The sequence below is a fragment of the Manis pentadactyla genome, chromosome 10, assembly GCF_030020395.1.
Source record: "Manis pentadactyla isolate mManPen7 chromosome 10, mManPen7.hap1, whole genome shotgun sequence".
Taxonomy (NCBI): Eukaryota; Metazoa; Chordata; class Mammalia; order Pholidota; family Manidae; genus Manis; species Manis pentadactyla.
The window spans coordinates 117,350,823-117,360,126 of NC_080028.1; positions in this window are offsets into that span (position 1 = coordinate 117,350,823).

Genomic DNA, 9,304 nt, shown 5'->3' on the forward strand with positions numbered 1-9,304 from the left:
TTATTATCTTCAAAAATATATACTAACTTTAAAAGGTGACCATTAACTTGTATCCGATTTAAAAATCTTCTGTTTTAGCACACCCTGAATACAAAATGTTTGGGGCATGGGAAGGATTACTTTCAAATGGAAATGGAGAGGGAAAGGGTGTTTTCTTATTCTATTTAACTGGCCCTGAAGGATCAATTTATAATACCGAGGAAAGCATTTTAGGTAAAGGATACAAGTGGACATGCCAAGGAACCAGAGAATAAAACCCAAGGACTGGATTATTGGACAGAGCTGAGAGAGGCCAGTGAGAGAGAGAAGGAATTAGTGAGAAATGTGCTTGGGAAGTGGGATTGAAGAAAGTCCTCTGAGACCTGTCCAGCTAACAGATTTTAGATGGAAAACTGTGATGTTTTCAAATATAGGAAGGCAATAATATTTGCAGATAATGTTTTTATCAATAATTAATGGGGTAATCTTGACATTAAAATAGACATTAAATAGACATGGGACAAAAACTAGAATGTTTGACATCTTAATCTGGATTATGGTTACATGAATGTACACACATGTCAAAATTCATCAATCTGCACACTAAGATTTGTGTTTTATTATATGTACCTCAAAAAAACACAAGAATTAAAAAATAGACATGATTAGGTGAAAATATTAATTTGATTCAATATGAAATGATAACAGTAAAGTTACTATGGCAAAGTCCCTGGCTAATGGGTACACTGATTTTTTCTTAATTGGTGTTAAGAGGGAGTAAAGTTGAATGACCTGCAGAGGTGTTAGCCTTTCAGAGTCGGCTGAGAGTTATTTTATATATGCCGATGCTTCTTAAATCTGAGCGAGGCTGCTTCCAGGTATAGACATTGGCAGAACTCTCTGTAAATACTTTCCTCAAAAGGATATTGATACAAACAGTGATATCTTGAAAAAGCTGTTCAACCCCAGGGAATGAGTTCCATGAGGCCTTCCGGAGCACCGTGCTGAGTCCTCTATGGCTAGTAATGGCTGGAATAGCTGAAATTTCTAGTGTTATTTACTAGTGTTATTTACAATCAAAGAATTGGAAGGACTCTTAGCCGGCTTGGGCGGCTATAACAGAATATCATAGACTGGATGGTTTTAACAACAAACATTAGTTTCTCACAGTTCTGGAGCTTGAATTCTGAGATCAGGTTGCAAACATGGTGAAGTTCTTGGTGAGGGGCCTTTTCCTCATTTACAATTGGCCATCTTCTTGCCATATCCTCACGTGGCAGGGGCAAGACCCTGTGTACCCACCCCTTTCTAAGAGCATTAATCTCCTCCTGAGGGTTCTACTCTCATGACTGAATATAACCCTAATCACTTCCCAAAGGCCCCACCTCCAAATACTATCATGTTGGTGATTAAGGTCTCAACATATGAATTTGGCAGGGATACAAACATTCAGTCCAGAGCAGCCTCCTAGATGCCATATAGTTTAATTGATAAGAATTATATTTCTAATAAATTACTTCAATATAGCCTTTTTTCAATACCTAGCTTACCATGAGCATATTTTAACAAGAGAAGCTGGGAACTTAATAGGTAACTGTATTTGTTTTAGGTTATACAGATTGATATACAGGCTGATAACAGACCTGGGAGAGAACCCCAGTCTCCCAAGTCACAAAAATCTTGAAACATTTTTTAGAGATAATAACCTGTGTTTACAGCCTAACTGAGTAATAGTTTGGAACAAGCACTCTTACTATAAACTAATACACACACCTCAGGACATAGAAATATCATAGAGAATTGCTTCCCCTATATAATCCTTTCTCTTTCTTAAGTAATCATAATTATAGATGCTGTTTTCTTAATTGAAATAGTTGAATCTTCCATTTTTAAAGTCACTTTTCATTTCATAGTGCCATTAGCTTATTTTTACTATGTCCATAATCTTTATTAAATGCTTTCCTGTTCCTAATTTTAAAAATCATGACAGTAAACACATAATGCTTATAGTATGGCCAACCACTGTCCCTAAATACCTTAGCTACATTAACTCTCTTTATAGTTACAACCGTGTTTTGGAATAATACCCATAGCCCTTTTTTTACAGAAGATGATATTAAATCATAGAATCAGCATCACAAAGCCAGGAGGTGGTAGAGCTGGACCCAAACCCTGTGAGTCTGAATCTAGTCTGAGCTTTACTATGCTTTTGCTGTTATAAATGTAATAGATATACATATATGATATTATGCATAGATACCACAGAAATTGTGTTTATCCAGTTGGTCAAACTTGCTGTCAGTAGGTAATCAAAAAAGTTAACCAGATAATAAAACTATAGGCAGGCCAGAATAATACTGTAATTATCTGATAGAAAACACTTGCTTTCTAAGTGTAGTCTTTAATTTCAGCTCATAATTAAGGCAAAATATGATAAAAAGTTATTTTTTTCCCTTAGAGAAAATTAATCCTAATTTGGAAATTAATGCTACAGTAATTCTTTTAAAGGAGACTTCAGAGATGTAATGCTATTGCAAGTATTAAGGACCTCATTTGGAAGCTTTGATTTGAAAGAGACTTGCACAACACAGATTTACCTCTGTAGCATCTCTTGTCCAGTAGCAGCTGGCGTTGAGAATCAGCCACCTCAAAATAGCCTCAAATCTTATTGCATGAGCCCTTATAAGCTTTGTTTCCCCTCTCATATTTATTTTTTAAACTTGAGAATTTGTGTTTATCGCCATTGGTTTAATTCCACCATTTTATTTCTCAAAAAATATTTGCCTCCCAATTTTCCTTGTATTCTAAAACTTTAGCCCTAAGAAAGCAAAATTTGTAAAACTTTTTAAGCACAATATCTGTATTTGAGTTTTTGGTAAAAAGATTGAATGGAATTAAAGCCCCTCTTTAATGGATAATATTTGAAGGAAAATTTTTTAAATGATTTACAGGATTCCACAGTGTTCACTTCTGGAGCTAAAAAGTTGCATGAGGTACTTTAGAGAAGCACTTACATCCAACTAAGTTTGCCTCAACTGTGATCCCGTAGTTATGTAAGCTCAAAGAAGCTTACATAGCTCTAACAAGACTGCTCATAGAACTTATTCCACGCAAAATAAAAACTACATTAATCAAGTTTCTTTCCTTTATTCATTTCTCTGAGACTTATAATTCTTTTTAAACTCCAAGACAGTATTCAAAGTAACATTAGAAAGAATACAAAATTAAAGGGCATTCTTACTCAAAACAATAATCAGTTACTTAGATTTTGCTTAATTCAATTCCATTATTGAACAATCCTTAATGTAGCAAATGACTGCAAATCCCTCTCCCCAAAGTAGCACATGTGAATCAAATATAGTGTAAAATAAATTATTTCATTAACTTTAATCAGTAATGAAGGTTATTGGACATATTTGGATTCCCTTTAAATACTTTCATTAAAGAGATTTACTCCCCAAAAAGTTCCTTTTAAAAGTAATGTCCTCAAGAACTGAGCTTATTATAATCTTTTTTGGTATTACATAAAATGGTTGAAATCTCACAAAGAATCCAATATAAATGAATTCTTTAAAGTGAATTTTTTCTTTCGTTTTGGTAACTTGAAAAAATACTTGCTTAAGTATTTGGAAAAAACAGCAAATATTTTAATTGTTTGTTACACTTGAACTTTATTAATAAATTGTGCGTTAGTGAGATTTTTGTTACCTCAGGGAGCAAATTGAAGGGAGGAAACTGTTTAATTGTTCTGACTGTAACAAAGGTCCATCTGGGGCCTCTGATGTAAATGACGTAATCTGCGAATGTCTTGGGGATTCCTTTTTAGCCGACTTCTTGGAAAGATGCGGGCGCCAACCTGCTAGTGCGTCAGCTTTAAGAAGAAGGACATCAAAAGTCTAATGCAGGTGGAGGCATTTTTTACTGTGAAATTAGATCTTAAGAAGAGACTGACCGCTTAATGTATCCGCTAGCAACTTCTTGCAGGCAGGCGGAAACCTGGCTTTTCACAACGAAGAGAGTGGCTTGATGGCTGTGGAAGTTGGGGGGAGAAGTGCGAGGTGTGCGCACGACGCACGCTACTGTCAGTCACAAGTCTTCTGCTCTGTCCCCTAAATCTGCAGCAATTTGTGATATGGATTAATTCTAATTGCCAACTAGCGAAACAAAAAGGGCACTGTCCTTACCTTGGGTCGGTTGGATGACCTATTTGCCAGTATCAATATTTGGATGGAAAGCTTAAAATATGTTGTTTTTCCAAGAGTTAGACTTTAAAAGAGGGAAAGCACCCCTCTTGAAATATTAGCAGCAAATCGGTTAACCACTAACTTCTTTCTGCAGTCGTCCAGGCTCTTGTAAGTGCACAGGAGAAGCGAAACTTCATTCTCTCAGCTCAGAATAGAGGCTCCTTAACCTTCACACGCAGGAGCGCCCTTAACCACAGAGTGTCCCCGTCGGAGGTGACTTCGCATACTGCCTCGAGGTCAAATCAGGCGGTGCTGGGAGACAGCCCTCACCCCAGAGGCCCACCAGGGCGGTCCCCCGGGCCACCAGCCCCGAGGGTGGTCCTGCGCCGAGGTGCGCACCAGGTGGCGGCCCTCCGCTACAAGGGGGCGCTCGGACCTGCCTGCGCGCACGGTCCCTCCCCCCGCGGGCGGCGCCGGCGTGTGGGGACCGAGCCGCCGTGGGCGAGGGCTTCGGCTCGGGGATGCGCGCGGCGCGGTTCGCAGCGCCCGATCCTGCCTGCCCCGCACAGAGGGGCATCCCACGGACTCGGCTTTCCATCTGCGAGCCGCCGAGAGCGTGCTGTGCCGGAGCTCTACTAAGGACACTCAGCAAGTTAAAACTCACCAAAATTCACAGCAGAAATCCGTGTTGCTGGGGAGGGCGGGACAGGTTGGAAGAGAGAAGTGAATACTGATCTTTACCTTTCTCTAAAGTAGTTCTGTAATGATTTTTCGAGTAAAAGAGTTGGCACTCTCTCCCCCTTTGTGTTTTTCCCCTAAATAATCCTTGATGCAAAAAACGTGTTTGTGTTTTTCTCTTTTCTGTTGACTGTATAAAGCATCACGGCAGAAGTTAAGCTAGATTGCGAATGCTTTTCAGCTGCTTATAGTGAAGTGCGTTCTAGACTCACTGCTTCCGCGGGCGTCCAAACCGTACCCTGGTCGGGTTCACCTAAGGACCATGGACTTTACACTGACATTGTATAATTCAAGCCTAAAGGAGAAATATCTGTCATGTTATTTTGCCTCCATCTATATGGAGATGTTCTTTATGGAAGTCTTTCCATGCACCGTAACAACTCAACGCGTAAAAGTGTATACCCAACATCTGGGAAATTAGTTGTTCTGTCTTTAAGACATACCTAGTCAATCAGAAGGAAAATATGTCTAAAATACATTGCATAGAACCTCAAACAATTTCAAATAAAGCAGAAGATGTGTTATCGGTAAATGAATAATAATTTGCTAGTGGAATCTGGGTTTACGAATTGAATGAAGTTTAGCTTAATTGCACACTATTGAAAGGCATATGTGTTATAGAAAAGATCTAACTTTGACAGTCTTTTATTTTATTATATTTAGAACTTCCTGGAGAAATGACTAGTCATAGAGAGAAGTAAAGGTGATTAGATTGTCATGGTTGAATTAAGATTTAAAAATATTTGTAATAAAAGTTTTCTATAGTAAATGGAAACAATGACATATTAGATAAAATAACAGCATGTGGGGAAAATAGTTCTCTTAGATTTTTACATTTAAATTGGACTTTCTAGAACAGAAGTCCAATCCATTTCTCCCTAAAAGAGCAACTATGTGAAAAACTAATACTGCAACAAGTTGAAATTCAAAAACAAGCATAGCCCTTTGAAGATCCATATGAATATCTGAAATATCAAAACGCTTAACATTATTGATATCACAGGTCAGTTTAACCTATTTGAGAGCTTTGTAACAGCACCCTCGAAGACTGGCAGGATTGATTAAAATTCAGGTAATTCTTTTAAAATTGAAATACAGAAGCTCTGAAAATTTGACGGTTACATATTTGTCTGTAAGGTGTCTTCTGGAGAAGGTGATGGTGGATCGGAATGTACATTTTAAAGAAAAGCTTTCATATTTCTTTGTGTGTATGCATATTTCTCCTTTAATGAAGACCTCTTAAGCTGCTTTGAGGCAAAATGTATTTTTGTATCTGTTACGTCTGGAGAGCTGTGGGAAGGCTAAAGATGAAGCCAAGGAAAGAAAACAGCAGTGGGGCACATGCAAACTTGAGGCCACCTGGCTTCCTGCCATCATACATGACATTCAATTATTTTAGTACTTTTTCATGAGAGTTTTCCCTCCACACAGCCTCTCCTCCCCTCTCCAGACCTTGCTTTTCTACATTTGGCATAGTTCATCTGATTCAGCACGCATTTTTCCTAGCTGTACTTAGTAATATGCCTCAGACTCTCTTCACAAAAAGAAAGTGCTAAGACTAAAATTCTCGGAATCTTATCTTGACATTCCCAGTATTATTATTCAAGGGTGATGTTTCTTTCAATATGTTGAGAGAGAAAGAAACTAGAGTGATCTACACATTGCTTCAACTGCTGCTTTGATGTACGTACTCAAAATATTTTTCATTTCCCAAAATATATTCTCATGGGGGAGGAGGACATTAAAAGCAGCTTTCAGACCGTGAGAATTTTTTTTAATGTAATGTAAGTCAAGCTGACAGACAGCCAATCTCTTATCTGAACTTGGCTTTTCTGAACTTACCTTTGTGTGGTTGTGTGTGTGTGTGTGGGGGGGTGTCAAATAGTCACTTCAGTGGACTTTTCAACTATTTTTGACTCCGTCAATTACTTTAATCTAGGCTGCAAAGGGAACTTTGTAAAGAAAACTTTTTAAAAACTCCCCAAATCGCTCTTAGGGGAATTTGGCATCCAACATCAACAAACTATTTGCAGGAATGTTAGATGTAACTTCACATTGAAGCATCTTCACCAAATAGCCTTTCCACTGGGTTAGCACCCGATGGTGCCAGGGGAATGAGGGGAAAAGTGTTTCAAAAAACCTGAGACTTGAACCTGCAACAGGTCTCAGGTTAATTCTCACCCTTTTGCTTTCTGGGTTCTGCACATTCCTTCCAGACTCCCTCCACAGGCACCGTACCTCATTTCCATCAAGGAGATGTGAAGAAACATCAATGGCTACACAGAGCCAGAGATCTGAAAGTGCTGGAATCCAAATGTACTAAATTGTGTTAGGCTTTAAAAGCAGTTGATGGTTCCTGTCTGTCCCTCTTCTACCTCTGCTCTCACCCCATTCTCTTCACCTGCTGCAAGTTTAGTGCCTGTGAGGAAAGTTCAGATCTGAAGGAGGAAAAGAAGAAAAGGAGGCACATTAGCTTTCTTGCTGGTAGATTGCTTGATCGACATAAAAGATGGGTTTAGAACCCAGGTCCTGGGTATGGAAAGAATTAAACAATACTCTTAAAGGTGAAATGGAAAGATGGAACCTGCAGCTTGGGATTGATAGCTGAGCCTGCTGAGAGAAAATTCCAATTAGAACTTGACTTAATAAACCGGGTTATACCTGCCAACCCGATGGCTTCTCGCATGCAAGACTGGCCCCTTGGGTCCCTGGCCAAGCTGACTGGCTGGAATTGGGGAGGGTTGGGATAAGGAATGAGGATTAGGAGCAAGTTTTAAAAGCCTACTGATGTTTTTAAAAGCACCATGCTGAGTGTGGGTAGAGTAGCTGACCGTATTTTATTAAAGTGCTACGGTCAGTTTCCAAAAAGATTTCCTCAAAGCATCCGTCAGAGAAAGCCCAGGTAGACCTCAGGGAAGGTGTAACAGCCTCACTTTGATTTTTCTCTGTTCTTTTGACTTCCAGGAATCACTGAACTATTATTGTTTAAATTAGTATCATTTAAATTATTATTAATGCTCCAATGGCTAAAGCTGTGTCATTACCATAAACTCCATCTCACCTTCTGAAAGTCCATTTAACGCAGCTCTTGGCGACCAGAGACCCAGCTTCTTGCCAAAAACTGCACATTAAGCATTTGTTATGGGAGTTTGCCATTAGCTGTTCCTTCTGTCATGGGCACATGTGGTTACATGTCCCAAAACACACACGAGTCCGTGTAATAGATTTGCATTCCCAGGAGGTCCCAGGATTTTTATGCGGGGTTGGTGACACCTTGCAGCCATCCTTCCAACCACTGCCATCAAAAGTGGGTTTGAGGTATGGGGTGGAAACGGGTTTACTAGGCAGCTGTCGTCCTTGGCTCCGCTGTAGTTTCCTCTATGAGCTGCTTCTTTATTGGTCTACAAGTACGCTAGAGCTTGAATCATATGTCTTTCATTTAAAAGACACCGAAAGGTTTTCAGGGAATTTAGGGCTCCAAAGACGCGTATTTATAAACAAGCTGACAGAGCTCTACGACACAACTAAGTTTATAGCTAAGAGTTGTTTGTATATTTCCTCAAGTCAGCAAGGCGTTGTTCTTGCTGCTGTGAATTATTTTTAAGACGACCATTTCTCTTATCAAGCCCGTGTTTATTAGAGAAAGCCAGACTTCCAGAATATCTCAAGGTAAGGTACAGAGGGGGATAGAGAGTCGAAAACGTCAACCCACACAGGAGTGAGTGGAAAAGTCGAAGCTCAGCTTTGCAGCAGGGGCGGCCCAGTAACCCGCTAGAAAGTGCCCAGGAAGCACAAGGCTGCTCCCTAGCCTGAAGCATGGTCAGGATGCCCCAGGGCACTTTCTCACCTGCGTTTCCTTGGCCTATTTCTTATTTTTAATTAATTAATTAATTAATGCCCCGCCGAGGATGCCAGGCTTGGAGTTCCCACACCTTGATTCAGTCTGGCTTTCTCCCGGATTGGAGTCCCGAATAGCTTTTTTTCAGAAATCTAGCAGTTCGTTGCTGGTGCCAGCTGCAGGGCTCGGGAGATAGTAATAGTAATAATAATAATAATAATAAATAATAATAAAATACAGCAAAAGCTATATGATTCCAGAAAAAGTGCCAACTCTCCAGTACCTGAGAGCTCAAGGCCACGCTGCGCGCGGCGCCACGTGGACTGAGCTTGTGGTCCTTCTGCGGAGAACCGAGGCCGCGGCTCCCGGACCCCGCTTGGGTTCCTCCCGGCCCCATCTGGGTGGTTAGTGCCAACCCTGCGTCTAGGGCAGTACAAAGAAGCTGCTCTGAGGTGCTCAGGGCTCCACGATTGTTCCTACCCGTCTGGGAACTGTCCTAGCCGGTCTAGAGGGTCTACCGGTGAATCCTGAGCCAGGCAAGACCCCAGAGAGGGTGGAAATCCCG